Raw genomic sequence first — 21,348 nt, 5'->3', positions numbered from 1 at the left:
AAATAAAATATAGCCTACAATATAAGTTGGACAAAGTTACATATCTGTTCCAAATTTCATTAAAATTGGTTAATAAGTTTAGGGGTCCCTTGCGGACAAACAACGTGACTCGTAATTTATATATATTAAGAAGAAGAAGAAGATAAGTGTGCGAAATTTTATACTACTCCATCCTCGCAAATTTCGTAAACAAGTAAATAAACAATAAATTCTTTATTTGACCATTTGGGTGGTTGATTGGTCAAGTATTTACTTTACAATTTCCTTTTTTTTTGTAAAAAGGGGTACTAAGTTTCAGCTTCACGTATTAATATATAGATAATATCATATCTTCTGTTTTCTTACATAATAAGGGTAATTAAAAAAATGTTCAAAAAGTCGTTAAATATACTGAAATTATTGCGGTAAACATGACAAAAATTATAGTTTCTTTTTTTTTATTTGTCAATCTGTTTCTGGATCCTTAAAAAGAGAAAGGTAAATGAAAAACCGCACCACAGTATCAAAATTCAACCAACCTCAACTATCATTTAAAGTCTTTTATTTTGAACGTTTATTTTAAACATTGCCGAAATTTGTTACTTGCATTAAATTAGGAAATTTTGATTACTGAAAGTATGTCGCAGTTTTTGGCACCAACATGTATGTCAGGTCAACTGGGCTGAGCGTCACCCGAATTATTTTTATTGACATGATTTTCTTTTAAATTGTCTTATCCCAATGTAAACACAATTTCAACATAGTTTATTTTCGAAACATTATAATCAAAAACGATAAATAGGTACGTCATTATTACAATCACAAAAAATAAAACGTGTTTTTTATTTGACTTTTACTCCTTACATTATAAATATGTTAAATCCTTAAATTATTAAAAAAATATTTATTGATTTTTTTTTCTTTAACAATGATTTTTCTATATAACTATTATTAACTACTCGGAACGACTGCCTTCCTCTATTTTGCGACAAAGGTATATATCAATTCACTGCTCCAGAATTGTGTTTACTTGCAAACGAAAAAAAAACACCGACATCAACTACATCATATCAATAGTAATACAACGTAGGAAGATGAAAAAATTGTCAAGTAAATACTCATTATCAGAGATAACTCAAAAAGTAATTTTCAGATCTCGATCAAATTTAAATGGGACAACAATAACAGCTTTTGATAGAAAAATAGAATTACCAAAATAAAAAATGGTACTCCTAATAAAAAACTATGAGGATTACAGATAAAAAAAAACTCGAGTGGAGAACTTCCTTCCTTTTTGAGGTCGGTGAAATAGATTTACTGTTAGCAGTGAGACGTACATACACCGCTAACAGTAAATCACAGGTAAGGGTATATTTATTAGTTGGTAGAGACTACTTTTTAGTCTCTCGCCAACTTTATCTCATGTTATATAATTATATTTGCTTATAAATGACAAAAAAACCGACATCAGTCATATAGACAAGTAATACAACGTACCTACATAAGTTGAGGAAAAAATATTCAATAGACCAGTGTGTGCCTTTGAAAATGGTAAAAAGTGAAAAAAAAATTATAATAGGATGAAACCCACTGAAAAAGGAAGAGAAAATAACGAAAATTAAAGGAAAAATAAATTACGGCGATCTGAGCTAAGGAAGTGGTAGGGTTTAAAGGTAAAAGACGGTTTTTCTCGATTTCTGGCTAAACTACGAGTACTATGGAAAAAAGTTCAATGGCAAAGTTATAGGTACTAAAAAGATCTATAACTTTTGTATTCACACTTTTTTTCGCATAACCTTAAAAATCACGTGAAAATTTCAATATAAATATATATTTATTTTTATTTTATTTATTTTATACTCTATTGTAACACAACTATATTACAAACAACAATCATACAACAAATCATAAAGATACTTAGATTTACCATGGTATAATGTATATGTTGCAGTCAAAACTCTTAACCAGTCAAAAGCACTATTGACTAGCAAAATCAGTCAGAAGTACTTTTGACCGTTTGCTTTAGTCAATAATACTTTTGACTAAAATAACAGTTAAAAGTACTTTTGCCCAATGGAGCTGGTTAAAAGTACTTTTGACTAAATGATTCCGTCAAAAGTGGTTTTGACTGGTTGTATCAGTCAAAACTCTTAAAAAGTTAAGGTGGTCGATAAAAATAACTATATATATTATACATTATTAGTGGAGAACGTGCTGATATTAGAACAAAAATGAGTGACTACGAAAAGAAAGAAGGCTTTTTGCAAAGAATTTTAGCGATGGAAGATATGAAAGATAGTAATTTCAATGTGATGACAAAAGAAAAATTTGAAAAGTTTGCAATGGATGTGGAAGACGCGAAATTTAATGAAAAGGAAACACCATTACAGTACAGTAGACTACAACGCTTTAACACATTGAAGTTTGTGGTATAAAAAAATTAGTTACAAACATAGAACCTGTCAAATATTTTCGCCGGCTGAGGAAATTTACGACATTATTGATGCTGATCATATTTCTATAGGGCATGGTGGTCGCGATAGACTTAAGAATGAAACGGCAAAAAAGTACGCTAATATTACAAAAGAAATGATTAATATATATTTATCAATGTGCAAAGTATGCCAAAGGAAGAAAAGCAAGAAAAGGATGGGTCAGGTTTAGAAACCGATCCTGCACACTGAAATGAACAGTCGCTGCCAAGTCGATCTGATTGACATGCAGTCGCAAGAAGATCGTGGGCATAAATTTATTATGGTTTATCAGGATCATTTGACTAAATTTATTCACATCTAACGAGTTAATAGTGCTTTTGACTGACGCTTTTTTGCAGTTAAAAATACTTTTGACGGAGAGCGTCAGTCAAAAGTATTTTTGACCGCGAATTTGCAGTCAAAAGTACTAATAACGAATAATTTTCAGTCAAAACCACTTTTGACCAACTTGTCCAGTCAAAAGTACTTTTGACTGATTTCGCTAGTCAATAGTACTTTTGACTGGTTAAGAGTTCTGACTGCAACATATATACATTATCGGCCGAACCCAATATTCAATCTATCTCTGGTTATGTCCTACTAGAGACAGAAATATCTATCTATCATTCATTTTACTGACCCAATAAACTTGTCGACGATAGGCAATCCTATCCTTCAAAGCTGTCTATCGACGAGAGGGAGGATAGCTTACCAGAGATAACAGTTCGTATGAAAATGACAGTGTAAGCGTCCCAATAATAATAGAGTTCTATCTGTCAGTAGCGTTGGTTATCTTTAGTAACAACAATATCCGATCTATAGTTTTCGGGGGATAACTAAGATTTATTAATTGAAAAAGTATTTTCTTTGTTTAAAATAAAATTAATTTCGAGTGAAAAATAATGGCAGACTCAAGTTCAAGTAGCAGTTCAAGTGATATTGCTCTTTTGCAACAATTAATTGAATAAAAATAATAAGTTTCTTGTGAAATAATACTTACTTTACTCATCTTGTGAATAAAACAAAAAATTTGGTGAATAATTGTATAATTTGCAATGATTTGTATAATTTGAATTTTGATTTGTAAAAAAAAAAATACAAACGAAACGACGATTCAATAAAGCGTAATGGCGTCGTAGCGTCTTTTCGTGTCGTGTTAAAACGTTCCGTTACTAGATTTACCATGGATTCCATATTTAAATAATATCATTTATTATAAATTAAAAAGTCTATGTAAAAATTAATTTGTCCATATTTTTATAAAACAAGATTACTTTAATATGAATAAAATTTGTATGACAAATTTAAATACTACAAAACATCTGTGTAACATAACTGAGGCCGTCTGTGACGCTGCGTATACTAGAATGTAAGGAAGAGCTCAGGTAGCCGGTCTATCTACAGCTAACTGGAGATAGTAGTCCGCTATGCGAATTATTGGGACAACTACAAAGGATAGATAGTTAGTTATTAGCAGTCGATGATAACTACCTATCTCTATCTTTAGATTGAATATTGGGTTCGGCCGTATATGGTCAATGTTCTCAGAAAAGGCACACGGCACGCACCGCACCACCTTTCGATTAAAAAATAAAAATAAATTATATATTTAACAAAATTTTTTTTTTTTTTGGAAATCGGGTAAAAACTAAAGCGATCTGTGTCTTCTTGCAGATATGCTATATCAAATTATCAATGTATTTTTTTTTTTGCTGACCGTTGCACGAGCTTACAAAGCGAGTAGAAATATGGACCTGCCAAAACCTCAATTCACTTAGTTTTTAAGTTTCTCCAAATTTAAGTTTTGTATGCTGTTTTATGTTAAGGTTACGTATAAAAAGTTAACGGACAGATAGACATTAACAATCTCGGTACTATTTCGTAACTGGGCAACGATGAGGCTTAAACTGTGAGACTGTAAGTATTGCACGTTTTCACGTCACGTCACCGCACGTCACGCACGTCACCTTTTAGTTTTCCTTGTTCCACCCCATATCAGAATGCAATAGCCAAGAACTGACTGCTCCTTATATTTTAATTATCCTTGTTCAACCAAGTGCTTGTCCGCAATATGGCATAATTCGAAATATAAACATTGATTTTCTAATACGTGGTGCGAGACCGTTTATGACTTTCCCATGGATGACACTTTAGCGAATGAGCTATTTGACGGTTGAAGTAATGATAAGATCTTCGTTATCTCCACAGACTCTTTATTAAACAATAAAAATATTAAAAAAAAAACGTGCACGTAGTAAAATATAAAATATAATTAATAAATTGTAAAACATGAATTATAAAGAATTCATAATACAAATTCTTTACATCTATCAAAAATATTTTTACTAAGCAAATAAAAACAAGAAATGAAGTTTCATTATTATTTCCAAAAAGTCTATATCTGTGGCTACGCCACATCAACCCCCTCCTGAAACCGTTCCACTTGTGTAATATTTGGTAGAGCCAGATTAGTGCGCGGGGACCTTGGCTGCGATGCGCTTGTTACGCTCTTCCCGTTGTGGTGCTGGTCCGTGCCGCGGGGTAGCGCGATATCCGCTTTATACCCTTGCTGATGACGAACCTTTTGATTTGTTGGCTGCAATGCGCTCGTTGTGCTCCTCCCGTCGAGGTGCAGTTTTAGTTGTGGGGCAGCGCGATGTTCGCCTCATGCCCTTGCTAATGATGAACCTGACGTTCATCATGTTAGCGATGCCCAAACGCTCTCTGGTTTTTCTAGCTGCGATGCTCTTGCTAGGACCAAATTGCCTGGGCATCGGTGTACTGACGTCGCAGTACATTTCAGGGTGACTACCTACCAACCCACCTAGGTGTCTTCGTCTTTTCCAGCCGAAGAGAAGATTCACTCTTCAGGTATGATGGTAAATCGGCATCGATGTTTGAAGTTTGGCCACCGGGGTCATCAGTGTGGTGGAGATATAATAATATCTAATAAAGTTGCGTGTTCATATCAAGTCGGGGTCGCCAATTTAGCGAATGAGCTATTTAACAGTTGAAGTAATTATAAGGTCTTCGCTATCTCCACCGATTCTTTACTAAAGAATCTATTAAATAAAATTCTCGTGTCGCGGTGTTTGTAGTTAAACTCCCCCGAAACGCCTTGACCGATTCTCATGAAATTTTGTGTGCATATTGGGTAGGTCTGAGAATCGAACAACATCTATTTTTCATCCCCCTAAATGTTAAGGGTAGTCCACCTCTAAATATTTTTTAAATTTTTTGGTAAATTATTTATTTTTTATTTTATTATGATACAACATTAAAAAATACACACAAGCCTAAATTTTGAACCCTCTACGATGAACCCCTATTTTTAAAAAACGTCAGCTACTAAAATATAAATTAAATTGCATGAGAGGTCAATCACATTAACGGGCAAATTTTAACGGAAAAATACCTATTACTCATACAACTTTTACTGACGGTACTTTGAAAATAAATGGGACAGAATAAATTCACATGCCTGCTTACAAATTTAGATATATTTTGAGTTATTGACGGAATGACATACTTTTTTCTCATATGTTAAAGCATGCTAATATTTTAAGGTTTTATGCAATTAACGACGCGTTGGCGCACCGCACTGGTTTTTTGGCTGTTGCGGGTTCGATCCCCGCACATGACAAATATTCGTATTGGCCACACAGATGTTTGCCGTGGTCTCGTATGTGCAATCCTTGTGGTCCTCCCCACCATGCCTCGGAGAGCACGTTAAGCCGTCGGTCCCGGTTGTTATCATGTACACCTGATAGCAATCGTTACTCGTAGTAGGGAATATATCCGCCAAGCGCATTGGAGCAGCGTGGTGAATTAAGCTCTGATACTTCACCTACATGGGGAAAGAGGTCCAGCAGTGGCATATTACAGGCTGAAGCGTAGCGTATGCAGTTTAAGAATTATGTAAAGTTTCTATAGTTTCCTCACACTTTATAGGTCAGATAAACGACATACACCTTTGTGTTGGAAAAAAATATAGGTATGACGATAAATTTAAATTTGATAAATTTAAATTCAAATTTTCCGCTTTTTTCACATTATCTCCTCCACGCTGCCGCTGGTTGTGTGGAACAGATTGCTATTTATCGATAAGATTTCGTAGATTTTTTTTTGAATATTGTTTTATAAATTGTAAACTTCTTTTTATGTATAACTAACTAGCTGTTCTCGCCACTTCGTCCGCGTGGAATTAAAAAAAATATATTTTGTTTAGTTCGCAGAATTACGAAATATATAAATTTCTTAAATAAAAGTAGCCTAGGTTAGTAAGTAAGGTGGAACAAACAGACCGACACAAAAATTGTAAAAATTGTGTGTTATTTTGGTATGTGTACCGTCTATACATCTATATGCATTTAGTAAAAATCAGTTATTTTAATATTACTAACAGACGCTCAGACACACAGACGTTTGTCTACTATATATGTTCTTTATAGAATCGAACGATTTCTCAACTTCTACATTAATGAAATTGTGTGTGAAATAAAAAAAGGATTCGAATCAGTCGTGAATAGTTCAATTTGACTGTTCAATTGACTAGACCGTTGGCGCAGTTTGTAGTGGCCCTGCTTTCTGTTCTGCGGGTTGCGGGTTCGATTCCCGCCTGAGTCTGAGTGTAATATAATATTTGTATTTATATATTTCTATATGTATTATTTTTATGTATATTTATCAAAAAAAAATAGTTATAACAGTCGGCTGTTACCTGTAACACAAGCATTAAAGTTGCTTACCATAGGAACAGGCAACCGTGTGTGTACCTATGTTACATGATATTTATATTTACGAGTATATTTATACTTAATTTCGAGTACGTCGTTTGACCACGTGGTGAGACGGACCAAAGAGCTGGCTGGATCTTTAATTTTAATTATTCCAGTAATGTTAATTTTTTTTTTTTTTTTGGTGATTTTTGATCTTTATTTCTATTATTTGAATTCGTTTTTTCGGGATTTATACCATGTACCTTTTTATCTTTGAGGCTCCGATATTTCGGCGCAGTTGCATGCGCCATGGTCCCGGAAGAACTACTCAAAGATAAAAAGGTACATGGTATAAATCCCGAAAAAACGAATTCAAATAATGTTAAGAACCATGGAAATTTAAAACAATTTATTTCTATTTTTGTGTCGAGTTATATAATTTGGTTAAATATATGTAAGATTCTCTTCAATTCTAGTCACGTGTCTTTTTTCTTTGGAATAGTAAATGTATTATTCATTGCGGTTTGAATAAGAGGTATTACGGATATTAGTGAATGTGATTCAGATATGGATAATTGGATACGAATACCTATGGATATGTTATGGTTACAGATAATAAATTATTTCGGAATATCTTATTTATTTGGTTACAGATATTCGATTTTAAATGAAATGCCAAAGTACCCACTTATTATAATGAGTCCTTTACTTTATTTACTACAATGTGTCTGACCTCAATCTACGAGACACTGACGTCCGTTCTGAGCTGTAAGATCTCACGACATATTGGTGAGTTTAATATCTTGTCTGCAGCTCAGAACGGATGTCGTGGAGGCGGTCGCGGTACAAAGGAGCTCCTTCTCATTGACTCTGTGGCGGGCCAGCTTATCACACGCAACCGTCGGAACTTTTCGGCCGCCTGGATCGACTACAAAAAGGCTTTCGACTCGGTACCTCATTCATGGCTCCTGAGGGTCCTCGACCTGTACAAGATTGACGGGGCAGTTCGAGACTTCCTTGGAGTGTGCAGGGGTCAATGGAGCACGATCCTTTGTCTCCAGGGCGAGCGACTGACGGGCGCGGATGACCCAATCAGGATAGGGGGGGGGGTATTTTCTAGGGTAATTGCCTGAGTTCACTATGTTTCTGCTTGTCCTTGAACTCTCTAAGCACCCTGCTGGAGCGTTCGGGGACAGGCTTTCAGTTTCGGAGAGGAGGTACTATAGTCTTCCACCTTCTCTACATGGATGACCTCAAATTGCTGGCACCTAACGATGCACGCCTGCAGGAACTTCTGAAAATTACTACGGAGTTCAGCAGTTCCATCAGGATGCAGCTTGGAGTGGATAAGTGTGCGGTCGTGCATGTGGACAGGGGTCAGGTGACTCAATCGCCTCGAATTAGTCTCGAATTAACTTCATTCAAGACCCTTTCCGAAGCTGAATCTTACCGGTATCTGGGTATGTCACAATGCATAGGGGTGAAGGAAGTGGACATGAGACAGGTAGTTTACGAAATCTTTTATGGACGGCTGACAAAAGTTCTTCGGAGCTATTTGTCTGGAGCCAATAAGGTCCGAGCCTATAACGCCTGGATCATGCCCACTCTCTTGTACACCTTTGGCATACTCAGATGGACTCAGACCGAACTTGACGCCCTGGATAGAAGAGTCTGCACAAATATGACGCACCATCGCGTACATCACCCTAAGTCGTCGGTCATGACACTACATCTACTCTACGACTATGCATAAACGCGAGGTGTGTAGCCTTAGGGCCTACTTTAAAACGAGACAGGACAGCGCTTTGCATGGTGACGTTGTAGTGCGTGACAAAGGACTGACCTCTCCTGCCATCCTTGGCCAAAGAGAATTGGCAGAAACCGGTCATACTGAGCACCTTTGACCGGGAGACCGTATGGATGGAAAAGGAGCTGCATGGACGGTTCTACAAGGCGCTTCACCCGCCTCACGTGGACAGTAAAGCCTCCGTGCAGTGGCTGCGTTTCGGCGACCTCTTTGGGGAAACCGAAGGTTTTGTCTGTGCAGTACAAGATCAGGTGGTTAAAACGAACAACTACCGAAAGCTCCTCCGATCCGGTAAGTGCAAAATGATGCAGGATCCGCCGGATTAGCGGATCCGGTTTTCCGAATTACAATCCTTTATGGAGACTAAAGCTGTTTTAAAAATTTACGAAATTGGATATTTATGCTAAGGATTGGAGTAATGTACTGCTACTGCTGTACTGCACATCAACAATGAAGCAAAGAAATCCACTAAAGTCAGGTTTCGAATTCGTAACCTTTAGTTTCGGTCCATATTAAGTAACCGATTTACCAAATAATCAATTACCTAACGCTTCGCTATCTGCCTTTCCATCAACAGACCATCAAGCTGTATTTTATTCAAAATACATTTACATTTACAATTAAAAAACTTTAACATTCATTTTTTGCCTACACGTGTACGAATACTGATAAAAGGTATAGATGATAAGGGTGTGGTAAAATGATGTCTCGGCTAGTAGCTGAATCCTCGAATTCGCCCGTATGAAAATTTGATGTTATATTGAAACATAACTAATGTAATAATAAAAAGAGCTAGCCGGGGTGATTCCTTTCGCCCCGAAAAAAAAAGAAACGTTTTTCTTTAATTGTATTAAACAGCACCAATAATAAACTGAAATTATATATAGATAAACATCCTCTTTTACACCTTAATTGAATGAAATTAAAATAATCTTCAAAATCAAAATTTCTTAAATGGCACTCAAAACCATAATTTATGAAAAAATTATTTTATGAAATTGACGTGTCTCGAAGATACTCAGCTCTAATATTTCGCACTATAATAAGCTATGTGTGGTCTAGTATGAACCAGTAATTTACTTCATTTACAGCGCCTCATAAGAAAGAGAAAAAATGTTGATACTTTATCTTTGAGTACACTCTATTACCAGTATTATTTTTTTCAAACAAACGCACTGCGCTAAGTACGAGGTATTACGTACTCGCAAGCGATATACGCGATAGCTACTCTGCCGCGTAACTAGGTTACTGGGTCACAGACGAGGCCCGCTGATAGTAAAGACCGGTCGATTCCCAAAGAATATTTGTTCCAACAATGTATTAGTGTATCTCGAACATATCATCAGAAGTTATGAATTATATTTTAATTACAGACTCAATAACTATTATATTGTATTTTATCAGTAGATCTATGAAGTTGTTTATAAAAAAATGTTATTAGTATTTTACTGTCGCATACAATTGACCTTGCTGTAAAATAATACAATTATTTTACTAGAATCGTTTATTAGGTAAAAATTGCATCTGTTGCTTATTCTGCCTATTTGAAGAAGGCCAACATAAATAGTATTATATTCACATTACGAGTGCAACGCTGGTAACCTTTAACAAAATTCAATAATTTAATTTTATATTTTCACTTGCAAGTTAATTTTCAAATTAATTAGCCTGGGCATTAAGAGAGAAATACATCGTCATGCGTTATGCAAAAGCAGAATGGGGTAATTCTCCTTATATTTAACAGTAATTTCGAAGTTATTGAAATACGTCGTTTACACGCCCAAAGCCAATCTGCGCATCTGTTTCAAGAATTGTGACGACATTCGATGATTAAATACTAAACTGTTACGAAATAGTTTCGAATACGGGTGACTTCGTTCTCGTTTAATTAGTAATGCAAACTGTGTTTTCATATAAAGTATAGGCTTTGCATATAAACTAAGTGCATAATTAGCCAGTCAAATATATTAAATAAAATTTAGTATTATGACCGGAATTTAAGTTTCCATTGATAATAACTAAACAACTAAACATCGAATTATTTTAATAATTTAAACGGTGATGTTAACTCATTTTATATGATGCAAGTAAAATCTATTATTTTATTTTTTCTCTTATGTAAACTAACATGAAACCTATGGTACGAATAAATAAATATATTTTCTAAATAACAAAGATAGGTAAAGCTTATGGCACGAAAAAGCGCGTCACTTACATATTAACTAACGACGCCTTAAAAAATAGCGCTTTAAAAGTCAATTCAAAATTACATGATATTTCTAGCTATAAAGACGAAATATATCTTGAACATAAAATTTGTCAATTATTTTATCTATACAAATAAGTAAAATTGGAGTGTCTGTTTGTAATATTAAAATAACCGCTTTTTACTAAATGCATATGGATGTAATACACGGTACATATACCAAAATAACATTTTTTTGTATAATTTTTGTCTGTCTGTCTGTCTGTTTGTTCCGGATAATCTCTGAAACAGCTGCACCGATTTTGACGGGACTTTCACTGGCAGATAGCTGATGTAATAAGGAGTAGCATGGGCTACTTTTATTTTATAAAATAAACGTAGCCTTTAAATCTATTTATTTTGTATCTCTGCGAACTGAAATTTTTTTTTTAATTCCACGCGGATGAAGTCACGGGCATAACTAGTACGTAAATATAATTTAAACTTGCGGATTAATCTACGTTGATTTATTGATACATACCTGATTTACCTTAACTGATATACTACGAACTTAGATTTATACGGTGCGAAATATATAACAAATAAAGTGAAATTTAATGGCAAAAAAAAAACATAACACAATTCTCTCGTTTGTCAGTTAGCTTTATCAGCAACCGGTGAAACAGGCCCTCACCTGCTCTATCAGTAGAGAGTAGTAGCGAGTATTGCGTAGTTTTATCGGCTTTATCCTATCTTCCTAAATTAATAGACTTGTTATAACAAAATAACTTTAATTTTTCAAAACGGACTGAACAATTTTGTGATTAGAGTATCCAAACAAGGTGGCAAACTCTTCTGGCTAAATATTAAGTAAGCACCTAGTGGGAATAATTACGTTGGAACAGTAATTTTTGTAATGTTAAAAGTTAAGCTATTTTTACTTCATCATTTTAGCTGCGCGTCGCCAATAAAACTACCGAATGGATTGTACTGAAACTATACGTAGATAACTGGAGGACGAGCATAATACATAAGCCTCTTTTTTCCTATATATTAAAACAGTATCGGAAATTACGCAGGTGAAACGTCAAGGCGCTGCTAGTATAAAAATATTAATATAATTAAGACATTACATAACTATGTTAATTGGAGTAATAATTATAAGATAACAGTAAATGCGTATACCGAGATGGTAGTATATTATTAGTATAGTTATGGTTATTATATTTTATAGTATACATGACGTACACAAATGACCAGATCAATCACGTCATCGGACCGCTGCCGCTGTGTTGCTTATAACTTATAAATTACAATGGTACAATGAAAGGGCTTCAGCATTGTCAGCCGCTAGATATATTTTGTTGTATACCAGTGGTGACAAACAAACGTATGGTCCGCCTGATGGTAAGTGAATACCCTTAACCTATAGACGCATACATGGCATAGCAAACGCTTTAACACCACTATCACCGTCCCTTCCCAGGAACCCTGGCTACCTCACTCAACATAGGATCACGGTGTCGTAAAGAAGTTTTTTAAGAGCATTATTATTTGGCTAAGATCTGATCCAAATTTAATCCATCCGAAGAAACCTTGTTTAACCGACTTCAAAAAAAGGGAGGAGGTTACTCAATTCGACCGTATAATATATATGTTCGGGGATAACTCTGTCGTTTATGAACCGATTTTGATAATTATTTTTTTGTTCGAAAGGAGATATCCCTAGTTTGGTACCATGATAAGGAAACCAGGATCTGATGATGGGATTCCAGAGAAATCGAGGGAAACTCTCGAAAATCCGCATAACTTTTTACTGGGTGTAACGATTTAGGTGATTTTTAATTTAATCGAAAGCCGATATTTATCATGTGGTCACATTTAAATTTCATCGAGATCTGATTACAACTTTTGGAGTAATCTTTGATAATGCGTATTTACTTGACTATTTTTTCGTCTATCTACGTTGTATTACGTTGTCGATATAATTGAAGTCGGTTTTTCTTCGTTTGCCTGCAAACACAATTAATTATCTCTACTGTCTTCTAATTAGCAAGTGTGTGAATATAAATTTAAAAGAGATCCTAAATACATGTTTTAAATGTAAAGAAACAAAAAACGAGCACGCGGGCCACCTGTTGTTGTTTGATTGCTAGAAATAAGCAATAATATACATATAATCACGCCTCTTTCCCGTAGAGGTAGGCAGAGACCACTTCTTTCCACTTGCTACCCCTTCCAATCCTTCCATTCACACTCGCCTTATACACTTTTTTCGTCAATCGTTCTTCACTCATTCTCTCGACATGGCCAAACCATCTAAGCATACCTTTCTCCATTTTTGTCACTACATCTTCTTTCAGACCACAAAGTTTCCTTATCTTACTATTTCTTATCCTGTCACTCAGTTTAACTCCTATCATACTTCTTAACGCTCTCAACTCAACTGCATTTATTCTGCTTTCATGTTTCTTCTGCCATACCCAACTTTCACTTCCGTACACGAGTGTCGGAACCAACACCCCCTCATGCACAGCCAAACGAGCCTTGTTAGACACCCTCCCACTGCTCATAAAGGAGTGCAAAGCCCCATTCACCATGTTTCCTGCACTCACTCTTCTTTCAATATCACTCTCACACTTTCCATCTCTTGTAAACTTTGCACCCAGATACACAAACTCATTCACTTGTTCAATTTGTTCATCTCCAATCACGATATTGCAGTCTGTCACTGACTCATCTCTTTCAAACACCATCACTTTCGTCTTCTTTACATACATCTTCATTCCCTTTCTTACAAAAGCTCCACTCATAGCAGTTACCATCTCCTGCAACTCCTCGGCCGAAGACGCAAGTAATACTTGGTCATCAGCATAGAGAAGATATTTGACGAGTAACTTATTCATTCTCTCAACCCACTTTCAATATCTTTTAAATCTGTCAAACAATTGTCTATGAACAGATTAAACATATAGTTCTAGAGCACACTCTCCGAAATATAACCGGTAAAATACCGACAAACAGGCAACATTGCGCCGATGTTCGAGACTTTGAAGTCAACCAGCAAACCAGCGACTCGTCACCGATGAGTCTTCTGGCGCGTCGATCCACAGAATCCAAAGTAGCAAGCTGGTACTTGGCAGAGCCATCCCATAAATGGCTGCAGTACTCAATGCACGATCGAACTTGTGCTTGGTACAGAATAAGAAGCTATTCCGGTGTGAAGTACTGCCTGACTTTATTGAGGATACCAAGTTTCTTACCAGCAGATTTTGCCTTGGATTCTACGGTAATCCTGTCATACCCTGCAGCCTTACCTAATCTCATATTTTTCAAAGCTTTCACTATTTCATCCATACTTATCTCACTTTCATCACCATTTATACTCTCTTTCATGGAAGGTGCCGTATGTTGTACCTGAATTTCCTCTCTTTCGAACAAACTTTCAAAATACACACTTTCATATACAATAATAAGGATATAGAACTTATTAAAAGAGTTTTTTTTACATTAATATTATAGCACATTTATTATTATAAAAAGGTTCTAGGAATATTATTAGACAAAAATAATGATGTTTTTAGTATATTATAAACAATCTCATACAACTCTAAGCTCTACAAAACATACTCGATAATAATTATTTTACTACTATAAAAGATCCGTTAATGAGACTCAAAAAAATTACATGAAAAACTTTTCTTACGAATATATACCCAAGTACATAGAGAGAGGTACATTACCAGTGACGATCATCGGTGATTATAAACCCATATAATAGAACCATAAAAGACTAATCAACTACAATTGAACAACATCAAAGAACAGACTGTCAGACAACTTCTCCAGCAGTTCTTCCAATTTTAATCCTGTGACATTCTATCAAGGTCGCTCAAATTTATCCTCAATTATTATGCTTGTATTTATGACTGATATTAAGAAACTAAAGTCAAAATATAGAAGTTCAATCTAAGTAACACTTGTTCGACGTTAGTTTTTTTTTTTCAAATATACGACATTTAAAATGATATACTGTTTTCTTTTTATGAAACGAACAATATATTATTGTCAATACAGATGAAATTTAAATGTTACACCTCTGTGAGTGATGCTTTTGTTTTTTTGATATCGAGTGACGTTACTCAGTAGTCTTTCTGGTGAATCGGGTATAATAAAACAAAAAACAAAAACTTTGTAGATGTAGTGAAACGGTTTTAAATAATTGCTATTGAAAGATAAAATAATCATAAATTTACCTTCATTTTTATTTTGTAAAAAAATAAGTATTGTTTGACGTAATTGTGTTAAAAAAATTAGAAGTTTAAAATTGTGCGTAAAAAAATCTTCGAACAAGTTAATGAGCAACAAGTTGCGCAATCCTTTCCAAGTTTCAAAAGAACCTATTGTGTGAGTTATGTTTGTTATTAATTGTTTTAAATTTCCGTATAAAGTTTTAACAAGAGAACACTTAGATGTAATGTAATTTGTTATTTTAATGAAGTCTTATACGAGTTATAACTTTTTTCTTATACAAGTAAGTTTTAATTAGTGCCTTTTTGGTTTTCCTTATATTAAACTTTACTTATATTAAGTGGATCGACGGGTCTGTAACACGTGGAAAAGGTTTTGGGCTCTTAAGGATGTAATGAAAAACAGGGACATTCCAATGACTGCCAAAACTAAATTACACGATACATGTATCTTGTCATGTATGATATATGGATGCCAAACGTGGGCTCTGACTAAAAGGAATATGGAAAAACTAGAAACATGCCGAGAGGCATAAAGAGGAAAGACAGACAGCTATTAGTCACAATTAGAGCCAAAACAAAAATATACGATGTTAAAATGAAAATTAGAGAACAGAAATGGGGATGGTGCGGCCACATGGCGAGAAACAAGTTTCGGAAATGGACCAATGATATCACGGATTGGTACCCAAGGGATGGAAAACGGAAAAGAGGACAGCAACATCTCAGATGGGTAGATAACATTGAATCTTTGGCAGGAACAACATGGCAGCGAAAGGCCATAGACAGGAAAATATGGAAGGGAATGGAGGAGGCCTATGTCAGGAGACACACTGGGGATTGAGAACGGCTACCGACGACGAGTTAGATATTATACTTCAGTAAATAAAGGCTTATTATTATTATATTAACTTACTATAACGTATATAGAATTGTTGAGTCATTTACTCATCAAGAATTCTCAAAAACCGCGAAATGTATAGATAAGAAATTTGGCAGGAAGGTAGTTTTCAGTTAGAAGACGTCCTTTAAGAACGGATTTCGCAACTAGGGCCGCATTGAAAAGGTCTATAAGGGCTCTCAAAAGTTTTAAGAAAAGTGCTTCATTTTTTGTGCCATGAACTCAAAATTTGTGTTTATAGTTAGTTATGTATCAATCCGAAACCTCCGTGAGAATCCGTTATGTAATTAATAAACACAGCTAACGCAAGCGAAAAAAAAAAACAGCGACACTTAAAAATTGTAATTTTCATCAGAGCAATCAGTTTTCAGCACTTGCCATCCCAGTCAAAATAAAAATTAACTGACTAACTAGGTTGCGCCGATGAGTAAGTACCTACTCGTAAAATACAAAAATTAATTATTTCAACACTTAAAAATATTTTTCTTTTCACGACGCCATCTTTACAAGTCCTTTTCCCTATTCTTTTTTTCGATAAGAAAATGGTGGTCGCACAGTGAAATATTTATATAGCCAAATATTTAAAAAAAATGTAATCAAATGTAAAATGATTGGTAGCGCAAAGTTAATATTCGACTCCATCCAGTTAAACCTGTGAAAAGTAACACAAAATACATGTGGCAAGCTAAAAATAAATTACTTTATTAAAATTCGTTGATTATTGATAATATTAAATATAATGTACCTAATGAGGAAATCATTTTTTTTTTAGTATTTATTTATTTCAACATTACTATCGGCAGCGGATGATTTACCAATAATGTTAAACAGTGCTGTTTTTAATATATTTGCTTTAATTTGATTTTATTTTCGTTTCTCCCGAACAAAGTACCAAATGGTTTTTTTTTCTCCCGATTCGATCTAGCAATTCTACATATATGTAGTAGACATTTACACTAATATTTTAAATCGCACTTCTAACTAAATTTGCCTTAACAATTCCTTGAGCCCACTCAATTTTTCGTGTTCCCATATCTTTCATGTTTCATAGGGCTACTACAAAGCTAAACAAATTAAATAAAGCCTGTATATGTCGCCAGCTATCTGTAATCTGAGGGAAAAAAATGTAAAAATATTCTTAATAAACGTATTTAAGCAATTTTACATTTTTAACTAATTGGTGAAATAGTCCAACTCTTCGAGATTTTACACCTGCATTGTCCGTGGAATGTAATATTCCAATTACCTGTCATTGAACTGCATGTAGCAGATTCTGTGGTGCGCATAGTGATGAAACGATACGAGTAAATACAAGTACTTATTTGATACATTTCTGCCGATACCAACTATATTTTTGTATTGACACTTTAATTAAGTATCGAGTAGGTATGACGCGTTGGCGCAACGGTCATAGCACTGGTTTGTGGCTGTTACGCTGGCGGTTGTGGGTTCGATCCCCCCACATGACAAACATATGTATTGGCCATATAGATGTTTGCCATGGTCTGGGCGTTTATGCAGTCCTTGTGGGTCTCCTCACCGTGCCTCGAAGAGCACGTTAAGTCGTCGGTCCCGGTTTTAATCATGAACACCTGATACCGATCGTATACTCGTAGTAGGGAATATATCCGCCAACCTGCATTGGAGCATCGTGGTGGATTAAGCTCTGATCCTTCTCCCACATGGGGAAAGAGGCCTATGCCCAGTAGTGGAATATTACAGGCTGAAGCGTACGATTATTGACCTAAAGTATTAGTACCGTATTTACTAATACTCTTTATTTGATCGTATCGTATCTATATTTCGAAAAGTTTGAATGCAACCAAGTCCTAGTTTTGCAAAAAAAAATGTCATTTATAAATTACGTCGTCATTGTTTACGATGAAGTTTGATGATGAAGTTTCAATTTATTTGGCTAATCCACTCTGCTCTTTAAAAGCCATTCCATTAGGGGAATGGGAAGATATAAAACTTGTATTTCCAACATTACATAAACAAGCGCGAATTTATCTAAACATTGTCTGTACGCCTTATCCTGCGAAAGGCTATTTTCCAAAGCGGGTGCAACAGTCGCTGCAAACTAATACTTTTGGGGAGCACTACAAAATCTAATTTTTTTTTATAAAATTAAGTTTAAAACTTATATTCATATAATTACAAAATATCAATATTTCTTACGGTTTTTTATTTCATCCTAAATTAAAACAATCGATACAAGCAAGTAGCTATACTTTACTTTCAATACCGAGTAAATATCAATACTTCAGTGGTATCGTTTCATCCTTAGGTGTGCGCATAGGTATAGACAATCATATTTTATATATTAATACCTTTATTTAAAGGAATGACAACGGTGAAAAATTATTTGAGTCTTTACGATGTATTTAAACTTGCTGATAGAGTAATAATAGCTCTCCAGAATCCAGGGGTATAACGAGATGAAAGTAATACAAGATTTTATTTTAGATCTACAGCACACTCAATAATTTTTTTAAATATCTGTAATATTTATATTTTTTGAAGTTGAGGTGAGATTTTCGATTATCCTCCGCCTGTTTAAATGAGGTTTGTTGAAATTTCATTGGACCCCCCCCCCTATTCTGAGCTCACGTAATTAATGGATGTCCCCTTTTCCCTTTAAGCTTTGTTTTGTACTAAGGCAGTTTCTCAGTTACCGAAAAGTTTCTCAGTATCAGTGTCTTTAGGATCCGCCGAATCGTGTGTTTGAAAACATTTGTCAAAGAATCTGACAAAACTGTTTGATAAATTATTTTCGCGTTTGATAACATTTTTATTGTTATCTTGTGGAAGGTTATCGAATATAAACAAACACGCTTCATGAGGGAAATAGCATAATTCACAAACGTCGACAAATTTGATGCTTATAAGAAATATTATAATTTAATATAAAAGTTTTAGTGGAATTGATAGTTGTTAGCTTCGTTAAAAATACGAAGTTAAATAATGTACTTATGTTATTGGGAACATATTATTCACGTCAGGCATATTGCTTCATCACACGTAACGAACTTGGTATCAAAACTCCAGTGCTGAGTGCACCGTAGACCGCAACCGGCGAACGTGCCCTACTGACACCGAACGAAACCAAGAAGCATCGACGAGCTGCCGTCAGAATACAAAGTGACATCAACCAATGACGATATATTCGAAAAGTTTACGCCTTAATACTTAATCGAATACATGTTATACTCATTATTGCGACATTGCGTATAGTGATTCGTAAGTCACTATGACTATTCGTCTAAAACATTAAAACGTAATCTCATACAATCCATTCCATTGTTGGATCTCGCGAAAAGCCAATGCGACGTTGCCACACCGTGCGACCGAGTGTACTAGCAGGTAGCCTCTAGTCTACACAATGCATACAATGTAATTATTATACAACCAGCACTTGTCTCTTTTGAATATTAGTATTTATAAAATATATTGTATGGCCTCATGTCTCAAAACTTGTTTTATTGTATTCTCTAAATATAATTATAAAATAGTCTAATACGAATACATTACGTCACTTAATTAGAAACAAACATTGTAAAAAGTCGATATATATGTTCAAAATTTTTATAAACTCAATTTACGTAAACAAGCAAAATATACTTTTTATGTTGTATCCGGTTCAAGTCAAAATTATCTATTACAACATACACATTATGTATACATTGTATACCGATATGACTAATATGTACCTAAGTAAAAAATCATACATACCATTCGTGGGATCCATGTATGAAATTTTTATTTCCATTGCTATGTTATCAGGTTTAGAGTCTGCAGAGCTCATCTCATATTCCACAGCCCCCTCTAACACAATATCACTTTTCGCCTGGCTCGTTGAAGCGGCCAGACCCTGCGCAACACTCATTTTTGGAGAGTCTTCGTGCATCATTTACGGACGGTTGAGCGAAACAACTAAATTTAGCTGTCCGCAAGATTTATTAATTATCATCTACTTTGTTTAAAAAAATATTTTATCTCAAATTTTGAACTTTAATATCAACAGATCCTAATAAAACACTAAATGTAGGTCTCTAGGCCACTTCACTTACACTTTGATATTCCGACATAACTCGGATTCAATACAGCTCCCATACTCATGACTGACATTGAAATATGTCGGTAAAGGGCAGTGAGAAATTAACCTAAATTAGAAAAGTGTGTCATGGCCTATTTTAGAAAAAAAAAACTATGTATGCATTTTTCCACGAAAAAAATATTTTTAATTTTATTACTAAAGTATAAATACAAATTATGAGGTGAATATATGAGTAATTCAATGTCTTTAATTAAAATGACAGTTAGTTACTTAGGATAATGTAAATAGTGCAAAATGAATACATTTGCTTATGAATATGTTGAGTTGTGTAATAAATGACCGCTTCTATTGCACAATCCTTTCACAAGGGCTTCGAATGTAGGTCAATCTTTGTGACTGCGATTGCAAAGTTTGGGCTTACTGCAGGTAAAATTATTGTTTGATAAGTAAGTCTTGAAAAAAATATAAAGAAAAAAATGCAAAATATTATATATGACATGATATTTAAAGTGTATTTATCCACTTTTTATCTTAAAATACATTTAACTGACTACAACATCCGGTTAGAAAAAGCGCCATCTAGGACAAGCACGTAGAACAAGGTTAAGTGACTGGCTTTGTTTCCTTACTATTTCTTTAGAACTAAGACAGATGTCGCTACTTAAGCATTGAAAAGAAAGCGGACTGATAAAAGTTACAAATTAACTGATTTTAAAAAATATTAATATCTAGCTTGGATCAGAAAAATAAAATTCAATAAAATCAAATTGAACGTGAATATAAAGATTTAAAAATAATTTAAAACGTAGGTAACCTACCTATCTTGAAAAATATTTAAAAAATATTTAAAATTTTATACACAAATTTTACTGAAATAATTTACTATCATTATGTATTGTTTCTACCTGTAACTAAGATAGGTATAGTAATGGTCCAGGTGCTAAGTACAAATTTTATCAATTTTTTCCTCCCAATAG

This window comes from Melitaea cinxia, chromosome Z (assembly GCF_905220565.1).
Source record: "Melitaea cinxia chromosome Z, ilMelCinx1.1, whole genome shotgun sequence".
Classification (NCBI taxonomy): domain Eukaryota; kingdom Metazoa; phylum Arthropoda; class Insecta; order Lepidoptera; family Nymphalidae; genus Melitaea; species Melitaea cinxia.
The sequence above is the reverse complement of the archived record's forward strand: the minus strand, read 5'-3'. Positions refer to the sequence as shown.